The 24,783-nt window shown below is 38.2% G+C and overlaps 1 protein-coding gene across 2 annotated transcripts in view; it reads left to right on the forward strand.

Moving 5' to 3' along the window:
• Window positions 1-204: 204 nt before the first annotated feature.
• Window positions 205-24,783, forward strand: part of lpp (LIM domain containing preferred translocation partner in lipoma) — a 198,368-nt gene continuing 173,789 nt past the window's right edge. Inside the window, exons 1-2 of one of the 2 annotated variants that reach the window (XM_084425935.1) lie at window positions 235-390; window positions 8,893-8,996. The gene's annotated coding sequence lies outside the window, so the exon portion shown is untranslated. Of the gene's footprint in view, window positions 391-8,892; window positions 8,997-24,783 lie in introns of both variants that reach the window. The other variant, XM_084425934.1, reaches the window with a different exon arrangement.

A 24,783-nucleotide genomic window follows, 5' to 3' on the forward strand; every position in this document is an offset into this window, starting at 1 on the left:
GCTGAATGAATCAAAATAAGCATTCATTTTATTTATTTGTAACAAAATGTAACACTGATCCCTTAAATGCAGTGCTTGCAGCAGACACAAAGAGGACAGCATCCAGGCTTTAATAAATGGTGACACAACACATGATGAATAATCACAGTTATTACACTGTTTGCACAATAATATAAATACACCCGGCCGTTATGACGACGAGATATTGCATGAGAGCTGCATGGCTGAGACTGCCATACATGGGCAAATTTCTGTGACTGTGTGTAAGTGTGTGTGCTGCCGGCTGGAATTTCGCCCTCTGACGTCACTGCCTGTTACTCTCCTAGATTTGGGAAAAAGAAGTTTCACTTTAAGTGGGGATTTGAAAGTCTGTGATTCCTAGAAAGAGAGGTAAGATAACTATTAAAGCTTTCGAGGGGCGGCTCCATGCGCTGAAACGCCGATCGCAGGCCCGGGACAGCGCAGCGTTGTTAATGCGCGAGAGCTTCACAGCTCGAACTATTTTTTTGACAACTAGCAGCTATATGTTCTTCAGTGAGAGATTCGAGCTGTGCCATTGAAATGGAGGGCGTGGGATTGCTAGAAGGAGGGGGCGAACTTTGTTTCTTGTATTTACATCGCAGCCGTAACGTTTGAGCTAACATTTAGAAGGTGTCGGCGTACTTTGAATACGATTAGTAGATACTTGTTGCAAATGAACTTCTGAAACGGGTTCGTGTTGTGATTCAGAAACATTCTTGCGCTGTTGTGTTTCTTTTGAAGAATGCGGAAGTAAATAGGCTGGAGGGTTCGTGTGCAGGAGGATTGTAACAGAGACGTGGCTTCTGCTTACAACAGCAACAGATATGAAAGATTAGTGATGGCCATGTGCTTTGCTTGCGTTGTTACATTCAAATGTCAGTGTGATGCTGCACAACTTACACCGGAGTTTTGTAACGGATTATGTGTACTTGTTTACAGGTTGATAGAGGGAATACCTGAATGTTACATTGACAATATTGTGATTTAAAATCTTTTGCATTGATGGACAGATGGATTATGTAGCTCTGCGAGATAGATGTAGGCTACCTTGAATTCTCTGCAAACACACAATATATATACATACACACACACACACACACACACACACACACACACACACACACACACACACACACACACACACACCCCAAATTATATTTATTTATAGTTTATAGATCTATATTTTGGTCCATGTCTCAAGTTTCAGTAGGCCTATTATGTTTTTTTTACACTCACATATTCACATTAGGCTATTGAAACCATAGCATGAAAGCTCTGGTAATTTGGGTGCAGGTTGAAACAGAAATACACTTGATGGTTTGAATATCAGTCTGGGTGATTTGAGCCTGTTGCTTTTAAACCGCTCCTTAAACCACACTATGGAGGTAGTTAAGATGGTGCAGTGTTGACAGTGTTTAGACAATCTTGTGAATTTGCAGTTTGAATTTGAAGTTGATTATGCAATTTGTTGTGAGTTGCGCTTGATCTTCATCAGACTTCAGCAAACCAACTCTACGCTGATAATATGGGTTTGTTTTGTCAGTGTAGCCCTGTCATTCATGGGTTTAATTGCTGAAATAGAATGTTTTTCTATTTACTTTTGAAAGTAAATGTGATTTTGATGTTCATAATGATTTATCTTTTGGCAAAGCATGAATCCAATGCTGTAATCTGAGCATTTAGTCCAATATGGACTACGCTATTGTGTGTGCAACTAATAGTACGAACGGAATTATTCTCTCCTGAAAGACATTTTCTTGTCAGAAAAGCAAATATCTCCATTTCAAGTCATCCAAAATGTCTAGAATATAGACATTGTTCATCTTAAAAGTAGCTACAGTAAGTGCTCAAATATTTATCTGTTTCCTTACAAAGACGACATTCAGAATTCTACTTTGATATGAATCTCTAATCAATAACATAAAGGCATCCCAACCATCAAACTGAATAATTTCTGACACCCCCCCAGCCTCCCCCCAAAAGTTTTAACTCCAAACTACATCTCCCCCAACAGCAGGCATTAAAAAAGAGGACATGTCTGACAGGCTAGTGATGCTTAAAGTTAAAAGATGAATCCTGCCTTTGAGCCTAGTCTTCCATGCTCACTCCTTTGACTGTCGGTTTGCCATTAGTGCAGACTTTCTATGAATATTGACTCTGTGCCGTATGACTGTAGGTTACTGTAGGATCAAAATATCGTGCCTTCTTTCTGTTGCTATGGAGACTCCATCATCAGGTGCTGTCTGGAGCAAGAGTGACAACCGAAAGTTATAAATACACAAAGAAACAAAGCAATTATAGTGAGCATATAATATAATGGATTTATGCAACAATTAATCCTGATGTCATGAACAATTCAGTTCACTCATTGAATCAAGTCCTAGACCCCACAGCCTTTCCACTGTAAAATATAATTTATTGGGAGCTACATTCAGTGCCTGTTTAGAATAATATGTTTAAAAGTGCTGATGGTTTTAATAGCTAATATTTTTAATAGGCCTGTAAAGAGGGACACACACCATACGAGAAGTGCGTTGTCACAGCTAGGACAAAGCACAGGCATCGCACATATAATACACAATTCTGTATGTTTTACAACGTTCAAAGGTCAGTTTGTTTAAAAAGAAATGAATGCTTTTATTCAGCAACTGTTTTCAACGTTAATGATTAGAAAGGTTTCTTGGGCACTAAAAACATTACCCAAGCTGAATGGTGCAGAAGACTTTTGTGGAGCAGCTCCTGAAGTCAATATTCAATATTTGATGCTCATTGACAACTATTTTTATATTTAAATGACCTTTGCTGTCATTTGTTGCTTACTCATATTTAATCTTTAATAACACAAATCTCAAAACGATTATCCAACTGTAATACTTTAAATTATAATGTTGTGATGCCTAAAAATATTGCTTTAATTACATTTTTTAAACTTTTTTCTTAAAAAATATTTATTAATTTATAATAATAATCAGCCATTTATCAGTTTTAAGTCATAACATTGAAATAATTTTCAGCTTGAATTGGCCAGAATTTAGATTTTGCCACATCCCTTGTTCTTTTGGAAATGTTTTTGTTTGCGGAGCACAAATAAGTGAAATAACTAGCCACGTTTTATCTGTAATTTCAGTTACTGACTTTTGTCAAGTCAAGTCACCTTTATTTATATAGCGCTTTTTACAATACAGATTGTATCAAAGCAGCTTCACATTGATAACATGAAAACAATACAACAAAGTTTGTTTCTAGAAGAAAATTGCATCATCGTCCACCCATAATAAGGCAGATCAATAATATTGTTGAATATTAAATGTCCCCAACTAAGCAAGCCAAAAGCCAAGGCAACAGCGGCAAGGAACCAAAACTCCATCAGGTGACAGAATGGAGAAAAAAACCTTGGGAGAACCCAGGCTCAGTCAGGGGCCAGTTCTCCTCTGGCCAACGAGCGAACAGTGTATGATTATGATCCAGGCAGCATTACAGGTCAGAAGTCAGATTGGTCGGGCTGATGAGGCTGGCACTTCAGGATGCGTCATGGTTAGGTCCAGGTGCAGATCCACCATCTGATCTGGATACGGCCGGGGTCCACCTCACTTCAGGAAACGGAGAGTCTGGTTGACACTTCAGGACTGCGTTGTCGTCGCGTCCAGGCGCTGGTCCTTCATCAGATCTGGATACGGCCTGGATCCGAAGGACTGCGGTAAACCTCTGTATAAACAGAGAGACTAATATTAGCGTAGACGCCATTCTTCTTATGATGTAACGAGTACATCGAAATATATGGGAAGTGTTCCCGGTTCCGGCTGGCCTAATCTATGCAGCCTAATATGGAATTATAGAAGTCTATAATGTGTTATGTGTGTGCTAGCGTTTTGTATAAAAGCAATATCCCAGTCCTGGATTTCAGCACGGCTGTGATTACAGTACCTTCGGCCTTGTGCCTACAGCTGAATCAGATTCGACTTTGTTTAAATTAGTCTGACATTAATGTATTCCATCTGAAAGCGTAATTTGCTCAATGAACAAGTTTTGAACAAAGCTATAATTTCCAATGTGTCTCAGTCCTCTGACAAATTCAGTAGTTTGATAGAACAGCTGCACTTCTGCTCCATTTTTCTACTGTTGCACTCCAATTTCCAAGAGGCATAGTGAGGACGGATCTGTGTAGTTTAAGTACACAGGAAACAGACATGCAGGATGAGAGGTGGATGAATGAGTGTACAGTGACTCTGTCCTTTAGGATGTGATGTGGAACCGGCTCCGGACCGCGAGACGGATGATGCAGCGGTCGCTCGCGCGGTTATGATTTACAGCAGGCTTGTGCTCATTTCTCACTGCACTCATTGACACAGCAGTATAAGGAACGCTGCTCGACTAAAAGTCAGCTGCGCTGTGACTTTGATCTCCCTCTGAACTCTGGGTAATCAAGCTTCCTCACATTCCCTTCAAGTGCTCACAAGGAGAAAGACAGATTGCCACATTAGCATACAAGGCTAAGAAGACACCTGCAGCCGTAAAAAGGACATGCAGTGTTTTAGCCAGAGGTAGAAAGAGGAAGGAGTGAGCCGATAAGAGGAAGGACAGCTGAGATGTGTTCACACACATTTAGAAACACGAGCATCGTATGCTTATTACCACGGCCGCACAGGCCTATTCGATTTATGTGGATTAAACGCTGTTACTCTTGTCCTGGTTATTTTTGATGAAGTGTTTCATCTCTCTCTTTTATAGAACCTTCAAATTTCCTTTGGTCCACTGTCCGTTGACAACCAAATAGGAATGTGTTGCCCGCATCCTCCCTTTTCTTTGTCAAATACCAGTCCTGTGAAGCCTGGTTTATACTCGCTGCATCCACACAAGCGTGAAGGTGCACACGGCAAAAATGACATCATCGCGTGGCGGTGTGCACAACATTTTGTGTAACTTTGTGCGCGCCTCTGCTTCCGTAGATGGACAACTTCGAGGTGTTTCTTGCTGAGCATGTATACGTCTGTACCTTATCGGCACCCGTTTGCGCTTGTTTAAATTAATTGCTTGCATGTACAAAATTAGCCTACAATAGATGACTTTTTATTGAAAATAAAGGTCCAAGTTTAATAAAAAAACTGTTCATGAAAGTAGAAAATAGTTAGTATTCATTAATAATATTTATTTGTTGTTTAATTTTGTTACATACATTTGTTCTCATGTCCATATATTTTGTTTTAATGTCACAATAATCTTTTACACGATTCTTTGTGATGTAATAAAAAACAAACATCGTCATGTGTGTACTTTACTACTTCTCATCGCTGCTTCCTTATGGTTTAGAGGAAAATTACGCAGTCGCCCCCTGTCGTTTCAAAGAATAGTACAACGGCGAGCGTGTCAAGTATAAACACGTGTCCGTTTAGGGAGGTGCGCTCGCACTCGCAGTCAGCGGAGGTTTGCGGTGTGGAGCCAGGCGAAAGTATAAGCAAGGGTTAAGTCATCATTCTTTTATGAAGCTTGACGTTTTTAAAGTCCAAAGTCTTCTTCGGCCGTCCGCGTTCCGCGACGATCCGCGCACCGTCCACGTGACGTTATTTTCGTCATCAGGAGGGTGTGCGGACGTCCGCGGAACTATTAGATCAACTATAGTTGTTCTGACAACCCACTGACTTGATTTAAAAAATATTCACATCCTTAATAACAGTTAGATAAGTGTTTTTCTACACTTGGTTGAGCGTATGCAAACTGCTATGATTAGCTCTTAAGATGCAGCAAGATAATGACACCTTTATATGGCCATATTACAGACTTACAGAATGCAAAAATAATTTACATCTAATTTGCAATCAGTAGTTTGGTCTCGTTTTTTCTAAACATTCTTAAAACTATACATTTGCTTTTTTTTTTTTTAAGGCCAGGTTCTCTTTTATTTGTCTTTGTAGTGTGCTTTTCTTTGTAGTTGGAGTCTCAGACACCCCAAGCTGTTTTTGTTAGCACAATAGGAGGATTTTTTTTTTTGTATACACATCACGTTCCTTGAAAGGGCGCAACATTTGCAAATTATCAAAATGTTTTATTAGTCATCAAGTAATAAGCCTTGCTTTGGTTGATCTAGAGGGCAGAGTAATTCTGAGATGCATCAAGAATGAATGATAACACATTTATTTAATAATTTTTTTACGTTTATTTTAATTTTTTTAGTAATTTATTTCTTTATTTTTACATACATGTAATATTACATTTATATGTAATATTGTATACTAAAAAGGAGCAGAATAATTTTTTACTATTTATTTATTCATTCATTTAAGTTATTTTATATATGTACTATTACATTTAAGTAATTTTGTATAAGACAATTAAATGGTATTTTTAGAAACAGGATATCTGCACTCGGAAGTTTAGGCTTCCGTTAGTTGACCAAGCAGGCATGACTAATGGACAAAGCTGATAATCTCAAATGACCACATGTTGCCTGAAGTATCTATTCCTAAATTGTATCAGCATGGAATCCCATCACATTTTATACAGGGATACATCTCAAAAATATATGCAAAAATAATCCAAGTCCCACAGTGATGTGCTCAGTTGTGGGTTGTGCCGGCCAGCTCTCCTCTGAGTGAGTGCTGGGCCACAGTTAATTAGGCATCTTTAATCACCTGAAGTCACTCTCTCTGACACTGTTTACCCCCCCGTAAATGGGTTATTATTACTTCTACAATCCCCTCTGTGGTTTCAGGCATTAAAGGGCTATTTTAGCTCTGCTAAGTGAAACCCTGTTGAAATGCACTAATAACGAAATACCAGCCTTCTCTGCCTGGACTAACCATCATTTGCTTTGTGTTGAATTTCTAAAGACTTCTGTTTTGTATAAACAATCCTCTTGTCTGCAAAAGATTAGACATTCAGGGCTTGAATATGTTTTAATTACATATGCTATCTTTTATGATTGTGATATCACGGAGCTCTGCTCTTTACGTGAGGCAATCAGTGAGATTAATTTCACGATTTGTTTATTCGTCTATGAATGTAACCTAGTTTTTTTTGTGGCTTTCAAATTAAGCTTGGCACGGCGACGGTATATGGATGGAAACATCTGCGCACAAGTAACCCCGCGACCTGTGTATGTGTTGAGCATAAGCCAGTTATCTGTTAAAGTGTTGACTGCTTTATAGGGTCAGATCTGGCCTTGTCTTGTTGGACCTTATTAACCAAACTCACAGTCACAGCTACAGCTTATCAGCAGAAGATGTTAAACGACTCAGCATTCTCAGAAAACGCTCTGCTCTTTTAAAACAGGATGCTGTATTTCTCCCAAAAAGCTGATAATGATAATAATCATCACACTACACAGAATACAGGTTTACTCACAGGTCTAATAATGATCTCTGTCAGAAAATGAACAACCGTTTTTCACAGGAAAATGGGCTTTTGATGTGAAATAGATTCATAGTTTTTTGGCTTTTGAGTGGATAGCAATACCTCTTAGCCGATTTGGATGGAGCACTTGAAGCTCTTTGTCGTTATTACAGTCCTTTGTTGTACATTCAAGCTAGACATTCACTGCTCATATATTTTGTGCACTCATTCTGAACCACTATGCACTTCAGTTTGCTTATATGTGAGTCCCAATGAATATTGACCTGTATGAATGTTGATCTCTTGCTTATAGAAAGCTATTGTGGCACAGAAGATTGTTCTGTAAAGGTGATACAGGAATCAGGTGTTTTGCTTGTATTTGTTTTATGAAAAAATATAGAAATAGGCTGCCTAAGTGCTCTAGATCCAGAGCGTCACTCCCAGTGTCCATGTTTGGTCAGTCCCTGCAATATGTTCTGTACATGGAATTAGCGTAGGACAACCATTCCATCCCTTTGCTCAGAGCGCTGATAAAACAAAGGAGTGATTCCATGCTGACGAGGGATAGTTTGTCTCTTACTCACCCTCATTTCACTAACACAAAAGGAGATATCTGGTAATCTCACAAGGAGGCTCATATTTTGCCACAAAATCATAATAATAATAATAATAATAAAATAATTATATATTTTTAATTAAAATAAACATTTCATTTAGTTACTTTTTTTTGCATTTGGGACAATAAAAATAAAATAAAATAAAAATGGATGCACTTAAAAGTAGTTATCCAAAGCTTTGTGTATAGATCAGATGGACATTTCAGGGAACTTTTTTTTTTTTTTTTTTTTAATGCATGTTATTGATCTATTGGTTCATCCATGTATGTTTCATAAAAAAAAAATAATGTAATATAATTTTTAATCAAAACGTGGTGATGTATCTTGGACTTCTCCAATCATTTGGTCCGCTAAACCCTGCTCCTTTCTCAGAATCCACTGCAAACTCGCATTCAGTTCTACCTATATCCAATCAGCAACTGATGGATAGAAGAAAAGATCTTTTACCACTTCTGTTTCAGAGTGACTTTAATATAGTCAAAAAAGTTGTGATTATTTAAATATTAATATATTCATTGATACATTTTACTCCACATACATAAATAAATATGATTTGGTGTGGTATGCATTGTATCAAGTTCAGTTGTGTGTTTGTGTGGGTCAGCAGCATAGTGCTGTCTGAGGGTCTTGTGGTTCAGTTGTGTTGTCCTCACTGTAGGCATTCGAGACTACTTTTAGATACTGTGGTTTGTCTTATTCTTGTAGGCCATTGTAAGTGTGTCAGCCCCCCTCTTAAATAACTCACAGCAATTATCATTGTTATTCTGCAAATGGTACGAACCACAAACTTGGCTTCTATATGACTCTGGCCAGTGAAAAAGAGTGGCATTCCAGACCGAAAAAAGCAAGCCGAATCAAATTTTGCCCCCAATCTTTCACGTTTTTTATTTCCATATTTGGAAATGTTTACCTCCTCATGACTCCACAGTGAAGCAGGAAGAAGCACTATGAGTCATTTGAACAGCATAAGGGCCTGGCTGCAGGTCCTCCTCACTGAGGGCTTCTCTCTAGTCCATAGACACACGGGATGCTGTGAGTATACTCCTCTTCTCTTCTCTTCTCTTCTCTTCTCTTCTCTTCTCTTCTCTTCTCTTCTCTTCTCTTCCTCTTCCTCTCCTCTCCTCTCCTCTCCTCTCCTCTCCTCTCCTCTCCTCTCCTCTCCTCTCCTCTCCTCTCCTCTCCTCTCCTCTCCTCTCCTCTCCTCTCCTCTCCTCTCCTCTCCTCTCCTCTCCATGTTTACATGTTAAGTTGTGGCACATTGCTCTACCCTTTGCAGATGCGCTCTACACAGCGGAAGTATATCTTAAAACAAGCAGTTGAGGCTGTTGGTTATGGCCTTAATTTTCTTGGGTGTATTTGTTGGTAGAAGCCACCACTTTTTCCAGTTTTATTTTGTGGGTCATTTTTGAATTATCTGTATATTTTGTCATATACAAATGTACAGTTCATTTAAAGTACTTTGCACAACATATTTGTGCACTTGCTTTTACTGTAACTGTCTGGGTTATTGATTGGGTTTTTATTGTGCTGTGCTCTGAGATAGCTTTGCATTTTATATGATTATGTGACTCTTGTCTTTGTTTGGTAATATTAACTGAGGAGATATATTTGTGGAATGTGTTACTCATGGTGTGAAGAACTACTGTCAAGTATGTTGAGCTATACTTCCTTTAAAGGGAAACTTTAAAAAGCTCAAATACAGGGTTGCGGGACGTTTTATTTACATTAAGAAGGAATGCATTTGTACAGGCAGGACATTGTGTTTCTCTAACTGTGTTCTATATAGGCCACTATTCTATAGGAGTCTCATACTCAAACTTCAAGGGGACCATTAGCCCCCTAACATTATATGTCATCCATACAATAAATACTATTGTTTTTACTACCATGAAGTTTAACTAAGTGCAGTTATTATGCACAGACATAGCTTGACATAGTTGAACGTCTCATCTCCCTCAAGCCTAGCATACTTCGCTGCATGTTTAGTGAAGTAATGACGCATGAGATTGTAATTCCTTCCTTATGAAATGCATTTTTCTCTTGAACATAAAGCAGGTATCAGTCCCATTAAAGGATTAGTTCACTTTCAAATGAAAATTAGCCCATGATCTACTCACCCTCAAGCCATCCTAGGTGTATATGACTGTCTTCTTTCAGACGAATACAATCGGAGTTATATTAAAAATATCCTGGCTCTTCCAAGTTTTATAATGGCAGTGGATTGCAACCAACATATTGAAGCTCAAAAACGTGCATCCATCCATCATTAGCAAACTCCACACGGCTCTAGGGGGTTAATAAAGGCCTTCTGAAGCAAAGCGATGAGTTTGCGTAAGAAAAATATTCATATTTAACACGTAACAAAGTCAAATTCTAGCTTCTGGCCAAACGGCCATACGCAGTATACTTGCCCCAAATGCGAAACTTTCGAAATTTATGACGTCAGAAGTAGCGTAGTGCGTCATGGCGTATAGCGTAAATATCAGCAGTACGTCGCATTACTCGCATCAGTTGCGCTTTACACTTAAGGAGAATCTGTATGTTCGTTTGGCCGGAAGCTAGTTATTTTACTTTATAAAGTTTTAAATATGAAAGTTTTTCTTACACAAACTCATCGCTTTGCTTCAGAAGGCCTTTATTAACCCACAGGAGCCGTGTGGAGTTCGTTTACGATGGATGGATGCACATTTTTGAGCTTCAATCTGTTGGTTGCAATCCACTGCCATTATAAAACTTGGAAGAGCCAGGATATTTTTTTTATATAACTCTGATTGTATTCATCTGAAAGAAGAAAGTCATATACACCTAAGATGGCTTGAGAGTGAGTAAATCATGGGCTAATTTTCATTTGAAAGCATATATATATATAATATTAACTAAGATTAATAAATGCTGAAGAAGTATTGTTCATTCTAGGTAGTTAACTAATGTTTACTAATGAACCTTATTGTAAAGTGTTACCATCATCTTGTATGGTGCTGTCTGGCTGTGGTTTTTTGACCCTTTTTTCTATTGGTTGTTAGAAAGAGAGGTTAAAAAGAGGTGTTACATCCTGGAAGTTGCATGGGTTTGGATCCTTTTCTATCTGGAGGATAATATCTTGCGCCAAAAATTGAGGTTATCTTTGTTTGGTTAAGGTATTTGTGAATACAAATGAAGCATAGCTCACTGTCACCACATTTGGAGTACAACATATCTGTGGAGTCTTACCAGTTATGTAGTAACCTTAAGCCTTAACCCAGGGGTGTCCAAACTCGCTCCTGGAGGGTCAATGTCCTGCAGAGTGTAGCTGCAACTTGCCTCAACTTGCCTGAGTACGCCGGAGGGGCTGTCGCTTTTGCATAGTTTGTGCTTGCTGTTTAATAATCATTTGAAACTTTACAAACTGGCAGCTCCAGCAGTGATGAAAACATTTATCTTGAACTCTGTCATGGAAACTAGCATGTGTAAACCTTAATTAAACAATTTTATAATCAATTGAAAAGGAATTTATAGCCGTATGATATTTTGCTGTAGCCACATTGGACCAGCGGTTTGGAAATGGATGGATGGATGGATGATTCACGCGCCATCTTCTGGTGAGACACAGGAATTCTTTCATCGTGACCGTCACAGTGCATTTTGGGTATTCTCTAGCCGTTGAGTGTATCTGTTGTACACTCATTGCGATGCAATATGGGATGGAATGAGTGCACTCGATAGAGTCGACTATGGTTTCGGATACAACTACAAATTGCTGTCCCCTCAAAAAGGGTATGGGGGAGATTTTGGACACAGCTCTTGATTAGCTCTTGATTAGTTTAGGTGTGTTTGATTGGGTTTGAAGCCAAACTCTGCAAGGCAGTGGCCCTCCAGGAGCAGGATTGGACACCCCTGCCTCAACCTTCTGGAATTTTACTTTGCAGTTGGTAAATCTACCAGTATTTCTTATAGAAATGTCTAATCACACAGCATCCCACCTCCTTTATTCTTGACCACAAGTACGACAACAGTTTAGATACTTCCTAGCTTTTTACACCTTCACATTCCTCTGGTACCACACCATAGTTGTGGCAGCGAAAGGTAGACCTTAATGGGATTTTCCATAGCCGTGAGGTGAGATAAACTCGACTTTAATGATAGAACGGTGTGATAATCTCATTACTTTTCGCTCAACAGTACTGAAGGGTCTTCATATCCAGTGCTGGTTGGCTTCAGGCAGAGTTGTCTTGTCTTAATTCAGTTTGGAGCCAGTGCAAGCAGCAGCTGGAGCACTTGGCGTCAGTCAAAACATTTTATTATTCACAAATCATCACTTTGTTTTATCTCAACTACCAAAGTCTTTCTTAACTTTTGTTTTATTCATTCATGCCCTGAAATGTGTGGTGACTCATCTTGTTAGCTGATGGTTAACACTTGAATTTTTTTTTTTAATTAGTGTGAGGGCAATAACAAGTGCTTCCATTAAACGGCACATTGGATTGCTAACCTTCCTTTTAAAAGGCGGACAGGGGATTTGTTTTAAAAGACGAGCGGAACCTCCCTCGTAATGAATGGTCTTGTTGTTTGGTTCTTATTTTACAAGAAATTTGTAATATTTATTTTATGACTCTTCTTTCAACCCAGGCTCATTGGAAATATGTGCCTGTGGCGACATTTCTGAAAAAGGATATTAAATTGCTTGTTGCACGTTTTGCGACACTTAGATAAAAATGCTTTGGCTAAAGCAATCATGCCATTTTAGCTTGCTTCTGTATATGTATATGGGGTACTGTATATGTATTAGATTGCAAATCATGCACTGGTGGAAGTGCTTTGAGATCATAACATAGTATTGTGCAAGGAACCGTGCAAAATTAAGTCTTTATTAATCAGTAATATGCCCCTGTAATCATGATTTGTGTGAAAATATATTTTTTGGGTGTTTTACTGCCACTGTTTAGCTGTAAACTGCATTGAATTTCACAATTCGATTCATAAGCTTGCAATTCAATCCCGATCTCGATTCAATTGCGAGTTATAAAGTCAGAATTGCATGATATATACGTGCAATTGTGAGAAAAAGAGTCAATTGTGAGATATAAACTCGCAATTGTAAGAAAAAGTCAGAATTGTGAGCTGACTCTCCTGCAATTCTGACTTTTCTCAGAATTATTAGATATAAAGTGAGAATTGTGGGATGTAAACACAATTACGAGAAAAAAAGCCTGAATTGTGAGATGCAAACTTGCGATTGTGATTGTCTCACAAGACTTTTTAAGTTAGAATTGTAAGATAAAAAGTCGCAATTATCTTTGAGCGAGAATGAGTATGAGAAGGGTGTCAATTGCGTTGGCAGCCCTGCTTTAAAACCATACTTTTCCTTACAAGCTGAATTCCAGTGTTTCCATTGTACATGCAATACACTTAAAAATGTAGCACATACATACATGGCTATAGGGCCATGGCAATGACAAATTCTTGTTCACTACAGCTGAACGTTTATGCTTAACCACCTTGCAAGACGATTAAAAGAAATGTGCAAATGTGTTAAAAGAGCAACCATGTTACGGGCCCATCAGATTAGATTTTTTTAGGCACTGATTGCTTGAGGAGCTATAAGGGCTACATTTAGGTTATTTATTTATTTATGTATTTGTTATTTTACAGCTAATAATTGTAATTGTTTTATTGAACAGTGGTATTTTTTATTATATTTCCATGTTTTTTTTTATTTATTTTTTAATTTACATTACTTTTTTTTATAAAAGCTCCTTTTTTCCACAGAGCTTTGGTTTTTGCCTACAATACATGGTTACATAGTTACATCACGATAGCATATGGCCTCTTATGGCCTATTTACTTTTACTGTATTATTTTTAATCAAACAGCTCATGTGGATTTTTGACTTTTTTCATATTTAATACATACTTTGTGGGACTATACAGAAAGCAAAAGGTCATAATCATAGAGCCCATTAGCACTTTTTAATCTGACGTAGAGCCACGCAGTCTTTAGGTCAGATTAAAAGTGCCAATATCTAACAGTCATCATTATCACCCCTCGCTGCAAAAGCGCAGTTTTGTGATCTGCCAAAAAAGGCATTATCCTCCACCCCTGCGGGGCTCAGCCTCAGCCCTGTTCTTTTGGTATCAGAGGTCATTGGCAGATTAATTTCTTCTGACGCACAGGCTGTATGTTAATGGAGCCCGGCTCAAAAGGTTGCATGTGCCATACTAACAGATGCCATTTCACTAGTCCTGCTATTTTGTTATGAGGCTTGTTGGCTTAAAAACAGAGCAACCCAAAAGCCTAGATCATAGCCTCAGAGGAGAGGTAGATCTTGGCCTGTTAAATGATATCTTGCTGAGAGACGCAACCAGAGTAGCTGTGCTATTTGTTTCTGCACCAGCACTGTGCCAGCCATTCCTGTGCCTCATTGGCTTTAGGATGGATCAGCGAGATGGACCCATCTCTGGAAAACATTTTCAGGCTTAAATCACAAATATAGAGCTTTTTAGAGCTAAACAAAGTGGCAAATTCACTGCTTTGGTTGTAGCTGTGGAAAAAATGTGAACCAACCATTTACATTTTTTTTGTGTGAAAATGAGTCCTATGGCTTTTTAAGAGCTAAAACTCATCACATCAGCCCTAAATAAACTTGAAAATTATATTTGATAGAAATAACCCCTGGCAATCAATCTTTGAAACAGTTCATACATTTGTAAAATGTTATTCTAGAAATACTATTATTTTTAAATTGTAAAAAAAAAAAACTTTTTTTTCATAACCTTAACCAATGTCGTCATGCACATTCTGTAATGCAGTTACATTACAGGTTTCATGGTCATCAAATGTTGTTTTGGGTTTCTTTATTTTGTCCTGTGTTGATCTGTTTTTATACTGTATAGGGCCCTGTTTACACCTGGTATGAAGATGCATTTTGGTCGATCGGATCACAAGTGAACGATGCTAAATACAGGTGTACACAGGGTCTAAAACATTTTGAGCTTGTCCACTTTTGTTCACTTCCATAGGTAGTTGAAAACGCATTTCGACCGGATTGCTTTCATAGTGTAAACGCTCATGTGGTCGAAAGCGTAAAAGCCATAAAAGACCGCCTGCTCTCCACCTACTGCCTTAATGCGTAAATATTATGGGAAGCACCCTAGCCAGACGGGATTTAAACTTTGTCGGCATTAAGACCAATGTTCCCTCAAATGTTTTTTTCTTGCTGTGCGAAACTTTTCTCTATAGGCTCTATGCATGATTGCTTCCGCGTTTTGTCCCAGTTACATCCGGTGCTGCGTCGAAAGCCATTTTTGCATTCGGTGGAGATAATGGAAAATTACACTCGCTGTTTACAAGACCTTCCAGCGGTTAACGTGAATGATGTTAACAATATTGTGAGGCAGTTAGCTGTCACACCTAAGAGTAAGAAAGAGAAGGGCTTTAAATTATATATTTCGAGCTACATCGATATCTTTGAGGGTGAGTATTCTCTCATATCATGCGAAATCCGACTAGTGAATCGGTTTCTAAAATCGTTGTCTCCGTTTCTGAGAAAATGAATTTTATGAAAGTTTTGCCGCTAGTACACTTCGCTATAGAACGCGCAATGCGGAAGACGCTGGCTGAGATTCTACCGGAAATACGTCAGCAGCATTCGTGCATAGAGCGTATTGGGCGGACATTTTTCGCCAGCAAAAACCTGTCCAGCAAAAACAGAGCCACCTGAATGTCGGATTGGAAGCCCTTCTTCCGGTGGAGTTCTCGCCTCCTTTTGAACGCTTTTCCGATGTAAATTCGGTACTTCACGTTCCTTCTCTTTTTCCCTATTCTTTGTTATTTGTTCATCAGAGCGTCGTCTCTTTGGTCGTGTGTCGGCCATATCAAAATTCTCAAGAATATACAATTTTAACGTTAGTCGTTGTTAGGACATCTCTCCTCTAGCTAACTTCCCTCTTCATGCTTCTCTCTCCTCCACCCCCCACACCCCCCACACCCCCCTTCATGTGCACACGCACTAACCCCCCAACCCCCACCCCCAAATCATTCTTGTCGGTTATTGGCTGGAACACTGTTTGTTATGTTTCGTGGCCAAGGCTGGGCCAGTTTGTTTTTGTTGCCGTTTGTGGAGCCTGGGCTGTCTACAGCGACCACGTTTTTTACAGTGTGTTCAGGGGACAGGCAGCTAGCGGCTAGTGAGGAGATGTTTGCTGGATGTGACAAAAAATGTTTTGGCCTAAAAAACGCGTAACATCGCTTAGAGCACCTTTAATGTTAAAAAATGTAATATAAATTAAGATTCACAGGTTTAGTGTCTGCTGTCACTCTCTAATTGCAAAGTTAACATTGGGTTCCCAAAATTCACTAATCTTTGGATTGATTTAAAAACCTCTTAAAGTGCAATAATAGAAAGTGTTATTATTGCAAAGTACATTGAAAAAAAAAAAAGTGGAGCCAGAGAGAAATTAGAAAGAGCTATAATGAGTTATTAAATAGAGGAGCAATGTGTTCTGAGGTCTATAGAGAATAAAATGACCCTTTTGATTTGCCAATGCTGGCATTTTAAACTAATTCTCCTTCCATTATTGGCTTTCCATTGAATTTGGTAGGGGTCTGTCTCAAACATAGGGAAGGATGAGGAAAAGCGTGGAAAGGGTGTATTGTCTTATAAAATGGAAATACATTTGATGGAATCATGCTAAGTTAAAACCTTTGGAAATACTTAAAATACTTTTCCCGTCATTAATTAATAACTACACAGGAACAAATGAGTAATGCACTATTAAAATTCTAGTAAATATAATAGCACTCAGTTGAATGCAGTAGTTCACTATTAGATAATCAGTAACTTCTATTTTTTTCTTACCTCCCAGAGGACTACTAAGAAGTATATACAGGTTCATAATTAATGTGAATAATGCATAATGTATAATTAATTCTGAAGTGAAGATCATGGTAACCCCTACTAATGACTGAAGTATTACCAAATCCTTTAGATGGGATTATACTTGGATCAGTATTCTAAAGTGGAAAAACATGATAACTTCCTAATAGTAACGGAAGTCATTGCAAGCATTTGAGATTTTTGTAAGGTTTTGTGTAGCAATTCCTTCTGATCACCAAAGCAGCATATTATAATTATTTCTGAAGGATCATGTGACACTGAAGACTGGAGTAATGCTGCTGAAAATTCAGCTTTGCCATCACAGGAGGAATTTTAAAAGATATTCAAATAGAAAACAGGTCTTTTAAATAGTTGTAATATTTCACAATATTACTGATTTTAGGGTATTTTTTCAGCCTGGGAGAGCATAAAAGACTTCTTTCAAAAACATTATAAAATCTTACAGACCCCAAACTTTTGAACATAAGTGTGTGTATCATAATATAGTTGGGTTAATGACATATAAATACATTAAATATGCCATTCTTACACTAGCATTTAAAAAAATTGTTTTTTCTTTTTTACCGCGGACACGCTTATTTGTAATTGGCCCAGTTATTTTTGCTGTAATTTTCAATGAGAAATGGTTATTAAATAAGCACTTCACAAACGAAAAGATACTTCATTTGATTTGATTTGATTTGTTTTCTCTGGAACTTGGTGGACACAAAGCAATCGTTTGTCCTGCTGCATGATATTTGTCAGAAAGTTTTACTGCCGAGAGGGACACACACCTGCTGTGCTCTCTTACCACAAGAGGATGCAAAGAATATAGTTTGTGTTTGGCACTGTCTCTTCTGGGGACAGGAATGTCGGCTTCCTGGGTGGAGCAGACAGGCCCTCTCTCTGACCACAGTTGCCTCTGTACAGTGAACGTGTTCCCCAGCTCACGTGGCTCACAGTCGGGATTAATTGCCACCGAGCCCTCTGTGATCCAGGAATGCAATTACCTACTGACCCAAATCATCTACTTGGCAGGAAGTCTTTATCCCTCACACCGTGCTGCCAACACCTGCCAGTAGACGCTTCTCTTTCCCCTCTCTTTTTTTTTTTTTTTTCTCTCTCTCCCTCTCCCTGTGTCATCCAGCTGATGTCTGGCAAAGGACGCTCTCGTCAAAAGCAGCTGTTATTTTCAAAGCAACATCAGTGTTCTTGGAATATGTGAATGTCACGGAGTCGTACTAAAGCAGTAATCTATTAGACTCCATGTTTTATAGTGATTTTACCACAGGATTTTACAACACATTTGATACAACACGCCAGTGTTAAAAAACGAATACATTTAACATTTATTCATTTAGCTGACGCTTTTATCCAAAGCGACTTACAATTGCTATATATGTCAGAGGTCGCACACCTCTGGAGCAACTAGGGGTTAAGTGTCTTGCTCAGGGACACATTGGTGTCTCACAGTGGATTCGAACCCGGGTCTCTCACACCAAAGGCATATGTCTTATCCATTGCGCCACACCACCCGTGGTGGTTTTTACCTTGATTCACATTTATAAATGATTCACATTTATAATGAATCATTTTAAGAATATTCTTGCACATGTACTCACCAGCCACTTTATTAGGTAAACCTTGCTAGTAACGTGTTGAACCTCCTTTTGCCTTCATAACTGCCTTAATTCTTTATGGCATAGATTCAACAAGGTGCTGGAAACATTCCTCAGAGATTTTGGTCCATATTGACATGATGGCATTAGGCAGTTGCTGCAGATTTGTCGGCTGCGAATCTCTCGTTCCATCACATCCCAAAGGTGCTCTATTGGATTGAGATCTGGTGACTGTGGAAGCCATTTGAGTAAAGTGGACTCATTGTCATGTTTAAAGCAGAACTTGGTAACTTTTTTAACTTAATAAAACTGTCTAGAAATCATTTGGATGGTTAAACAACCTGTTCTGGTGATATTGGTGACTTTCCCCGCTCCCCCCAGCGTTCCCAGGCGGAAAACCAACCTTGCAACTTGGGGACTACCGTCCCGGCAAGATAGAAATTGGAAGTCTCGTGAGAAGCGAGAACGAGAATGAGAACGAGCGCGAAACACGAATTGCTTTACGGCAATTCGACATAAACACACACGCATGTATGATGTATTACCAGATTACCCACCTCGGTAGACATAGCTCCACGCGATACAGTTGGCTTGCTCCGATCAAAACAAACGCACATGAGCAGCGGTTAGAGAGGGGAGGAGGCCGCCGCAAGTGAGTTTTTACGACCGTGTTGTGAAATATACGCCCCCCCACAGCTGTAGGGGGAGCTTGTGGGGAAAACATGCGACAACAAAAGGGAAAATCAGCGAAGAAGTGACTAGAGTTCGCTAGAGTTGCCGAGTTCTCCTTTAAGAAACCAGTTTGAGATGAGGGTCGGTAAAGTCTCACCAAAGCTGCATTTATTTGATCACAAATAGTGGAAAAAGCACAAATATTGTGAAATATTACAATTTAAAACAGCAAAGCTGAATTGTCAACACTCATTACTCCAGTCTTCAGTGTCACATGATCCTCGAGAAATCATTTTGTAACTCTGATTTGGTGCTCTTCAGGATTATCTGATGAAAAGAAAGTTCCATTTTGTTTGTAAGAATGTAAAATTCTTTACTGTCACTTTTGATCAATTGAGTGCATCCTTGTTGAATAATAGTACTCTTTTCTTTACCAAAAAATCTTTCTGACCCCAAATTCTCTCTCACACACACACACACACACACACACACACACGCACACACGCACACAAATATATAATCAATTATTTTATTATCATAGATTATATTTGGTTAAAGGTGTGCATTCGAACATGGCCAAACCAGACTTTAGAGTCAATAAGTTTCTTACACAGAAATGAATTCCAATGAAATAGTGAGTCATAAGTCATTAATAAACATTCAGAAGTTTTTGGCTGCATTGACCTAAGCAAGGTTTACCATATGATTCTGGGCTTCTTTTGAATAGTCTCTGTGGAAAATGATTCACAAGTGTGAGGTTTGTTCTCTGAGCTTAATGATCTGATTTGTTCGGTCTCATAGCTTCTGCTCCTCGGTTACACTCATCAGAACATTTTGTCTCTAAACTATTTGGATCATTTGGAGTCAAATGCAAGCGCCGACTCTGAGTTAGTGAGAATTTGGCAGTCGCTATTATTTTGTTTTACTTTCCTGGACCTTTCTTTGACTGCGTCAGCGGTCTTCATCTATAACCTCTGTAATGATTTCATATGGGAGAGTGAGAGTGGGAGTGGGAGTTTTCATTCAATAGATGTTCTCAAGCCGTTCCTTTTGTGCCGTTGTGAAACGGAATAAAAGAGTTTGGCTAGAATCCTAGTTGTATCATCAGCGATGGCAAACAACAGTCCTTTAGTTCCTTTAATGTTAATGAATGAACTAAAGTAATAAATGTCTACTTTATGTGCCCCACTCTCATCTTATAGAGATCAAAGGCTAGACAATTACCAAAAAAGCCATTCACTCGTGTTCAGTCACTGTTGCTATTTTCAAATCATTATATTGCATTTAGATCCGTACTGTGAGTTAGAGCTCATTTAGTCTAATGGAGATTTATTTAGCTGAACAGTAAACACTGATTTGTTTTTTTACTGATTTGTTTACTGTTGTGTCTCTATGCCTTATTAATAAATAAAATAAATATTCAATTTTATTTATTTATTAATTAGAACATAGAAAAATAATGAATAAATTACAGTATGACAATTATAGTACAAATACCACATTGTTATACTATAATTGTACCGTGCTTCACATTTTAAATTACTTTTAATATTTTACCCCAAAATGAACATTGTGCCATCATTTACTCATGCTCATTTTATTCCAAACCCATATGACTTTCTTTCTTTCATGAAAAGGAAAGATTGATAGAAGGTCCACACTTTTCTTTTCAAAACAATGAAAGTAAATGGAGACTATAATCTGTCAAAACTTAAAAAAGCACACTGGACAGTATTCGTTATATTCCAAACCCTCTAAAGCCATACAATAACTGTGTAAAATTGAAGTGAAATTGAAGAAATATAAATTTAAGTGTGACACATTTCCCAAATGCAAGTGCAAATGAGAGGTACAGCAGAGGGGGAGATTATCAGCGAATAACAGCTTACATTTTTAGTCTATTCGTCATCCAATGCTTTCAATAACTTCAGAAATAAAAAAAATGCATGAGTTGTATAGCCCCTTTTTATGTGTGGGCAGACCCTGGTCACCATTCCTTGTCACTGTATGTGTTAATTTTTGGGTGAACTGTCCCTTTAATGTATTATGTTGAAATTTCATCATCTGTATTCAAAAACTTAGTGGACTCTTAGCTTTGTTTGCATGTTTCTAATTTCTGAGCTTGGTCATATACTGAAATGAGTCAGAGATGCGGCACTCCAGAGAAGTGTGGAAAAAGTAAGTCAAAGATTTCCAGTGTAGCCCCCCTCACCAAACATGGGCAGAAGACTTCACGAAATAGAAGACTGTATTACCGGCTATATTAGGGGCCTTGGTTGTTTTGTGCCATTATAAGCTTAAACCCTGACAAACAGGATTAAGCACACCAAAAATACAAATTCATATTTTCAAAGAACTCCTAACTGACGCATTATTGGATAGATTGGGATGATCCGAGGTATTCCAGCGAGAGCTAAGAAGGATCATGCTGAATCCAAAGAGCTCAGCAGTAAAAGCCTTTTTTCCTAGGGTGCTTGCCTGCTCTGTTCCAAATTTTTGGCTAGAAAGAGATGGGAGAGCGTGAGATTACAGCTGTCCTGCAGCTCTGCATGGATGCTGTTTGGGGCCAGGGCTTCCTAGATCACTGCCCTTGACACTACAGAGAAATATCCAGCCAAGGCCTCAAAGCTGGTCAATTGCTCATTATGGTTTGAGTTATATCATCGTCCTATTTAGGATAATGGAAAAAAGAGAGGGAATGAAAACAAACTACAAAAGGTCAAACAAAGGGTTTAAGGCATTGTCCTGCAGCATTAGGGCTTAAAAAAGGGCTGAAAGCGCAGACATGCCATTAAACGGAGAATTGTGTTGGATGGGTTTGAGTGAAATTTATTTGTTGAGTATAGCAGCTAAAAGGATAAAAGCCTGGTTTATACTCCACACATGTGCATTTGTTTTGCTTGTTGCAAAAACATTGATGACTCATGATGGCTTTGGGTCGTGTTTTACTCAGTCATTCTCTTTAAGAGTCTGACCTGTGGGAAACAGTCACATGTCCCATGTTCCAAAACAGTGGCAGCCCTCACTCACAGCTGTGCGGATCTGGGTCTTTTTGGGCTACTGGGCAAGCTGGAATGTTAATGTCAAAAGATGTTAACATAATCAGCTTTAAATAATACCATCTTTACACTTCAATGGTACCACAGAAGCTACTTCTGAATGAAAAAATGAATTATGGACAGCTTAATGTTGCACATAGTCGTAGTAGGCCTAATTGGTTCTGTGTAGTCTATGCTATGCGTTATGTGCAAAAATGGTTTAAAATATAAACACCATAAAACATCTGCTGCTTGTCCAGTTTTAAAGCAAAAGTTTAAATCACTAAATTATGAATAATCCATAAAGAAAACCTCATTTTTCGGGATTTTCCCGAATTTTAGAAAAGAACCGCCCTCTCCACTTTTTGAAAAAATGCACATGCGCAACACTCTACCTGCTCCCGAGAGGGAACGCCTATTAAACGTGTGCACGAGAGAGCATGCACGAGCTAATCATAGCTTACATTAACTTTTACTAGCAGTGATTTTAAATGGATTTCTCCAAATAGCATGCCAAACTTTACCTGTCAAGTAGAAACTTCGCGACTGAGGCATCAGTGGGAAGCCCAACCTGTGTTTTGAGCGCACGCCATCGTGTGAATCGTGTGCACGAGCACGTACGACGGCCTTATGTAAACATATCACCAGAATGATTGACACTTAGGAGGACCAATAGTCTTGATGATCCACCCGGAAAAAGAAAATCCTCCGCTATACCTTTAATTCTACCCCAACAATTTTTTTTGTTCAAATTATATTGCTACCTTTACTTTGACGCGCATGCGCGAGCTGGCGCTCGTTTAGTGAATACTGCAAAGTTTAACGCAGGCACACGTCATGAGCGGGCAAAATGGAAACACTCTTTTCAATTTAAAGACTAGGATATCGGGGTCAAATGTAAGTTATGCGTTGGAGATAAAATGTTTCCATTGTATTGTAAACAGCATACACAGTTTGTCAAAGCACCAGACAGTGCAAACCACCTAAAACCATGCTTATGAGTTTGTGTAAAGCACGGCACTTACTGTAAAGCATTCAAATGTTTTGGACAAATGCACCTTCCCCGCTGCAGCGAGTCTGACCTCTCTCTGCTATCTTTCAAATGCGTTTTGTCAATAAAAATGTTGTCAAGTTAAAGGGATGGTTCGGAGTAAAATCAACCTGATTTAATATCAACGGAATAAAATCAACTACTCCTGATGCACTTGCAAACTTTCCAATGCCTCGTTTTATGAGTACAGAACCTATTTGTACTACTGTATAAGTTTGGTACCATTCTGGGCATTATTAGTGGGGTAATTTACGAGATGCATCATAGGATCCATTAGCGCCTGCACTAAGACATCCGGCTGATATTTCAAAATAAGCTCTAACTTTAGTAATGTTCAACCAAGGGAAAAAAGGCTTTTGGGGAGGGTGTGTGGCTCGATGTCATGGTGCAAAGGACCCTAGGTTGATTTTACTCCGAACCATCCCTTTAAGTCATGGTGGTTTTCCGATGACAGTGCACAGATCCGATTAGTCGATATTGAAATTCATTGTCTATTTTTTTTTTTCATTACCGATTGCATCATTAAGTTGTACGCCAAGTTTATTTAATATATACATATATATATATATATATATATATATATATATATATATATATATATGTATATGTATATGTATATATATATATATATATATATATATATATATATATATATATATATATATATATATGATATATAATAATAAATGAGAAAAATTTAAGACTAAATGACTCAGTTGTAGTATTACTAGCTGATAGTGATATCTAAAATACCAAAGTCATGAAACTAGCTACATTATTATATAGCCTAATTATAATAACTATTCTATTTTAATATATTTTAAAATGTAATTTATTTCTGTGATGACAAAATTTTCAGCAGCCATTACTCCAGTCGATTATATTTCAATAACTATTTTAATATGCTGATTTGGTGCCCACATTTCCTCTTATTATCACAAGTGAAAACAGTTGTGCTGTTTAATGTTTTTGTGGAAATGTGAGAGATTTTATTCAGGATTCTATGAATATAAAGTATAAAAGAATATTTGTTTGAAATATAAATCTATTGTAACATTGTAAATGTCACTTGTTTTGATCAATATAGTGCATTTTTGCTGAATAAAAGTATTTACTAATTTAATATTAATAAAGAAAATCATACTCACCCTAAACTTTTGAACCGTACAGCAATGTAAAGATCAGTCTGTTTTTTAATGAATGAAAATAAAAATTCATCATGCAAATATAGATGATAAACTATTTACAATTAGATGTACCAGTAACTTACAGTCTGTTTGAGTTTCAAATTTTTTAATCTCATACTTTATTATTTTTCAGCATCTTATATGGCCATTTGGTACTCTTTTGTTAAATACTGAGTTGAAATGGAAGGCGGAGAGACAGGGGAAGAGGGTTGGATTTTCAAATCCCTGCACTGTGGGTCCAAATATGGAAGGAAAGTTTCTGGTAGCTGAACAGTTTAGCTAATATTCCTTGCATTGTGGACATTCCTGCATGCTCTTAACCTAGGAATGGACGGGTGGGCGGGGAGAGGGTGAGCTTACTGAACATCCTGAACATGCAAGCCAAAAGAATAACCTCAAAA

The sequence above is a fragment of the Rutilus rutilus genome (assembly GCF_951802725.1).
Source record: "Rutilus rutilus genome assembly, chromosome: 12".
Lineage (NCBI taxonomy): Eukaryota > Metazoa > Chordata > Actinopteri > Cypriniformes > Leuciscidae > Rutilus > Rutilus rutilus.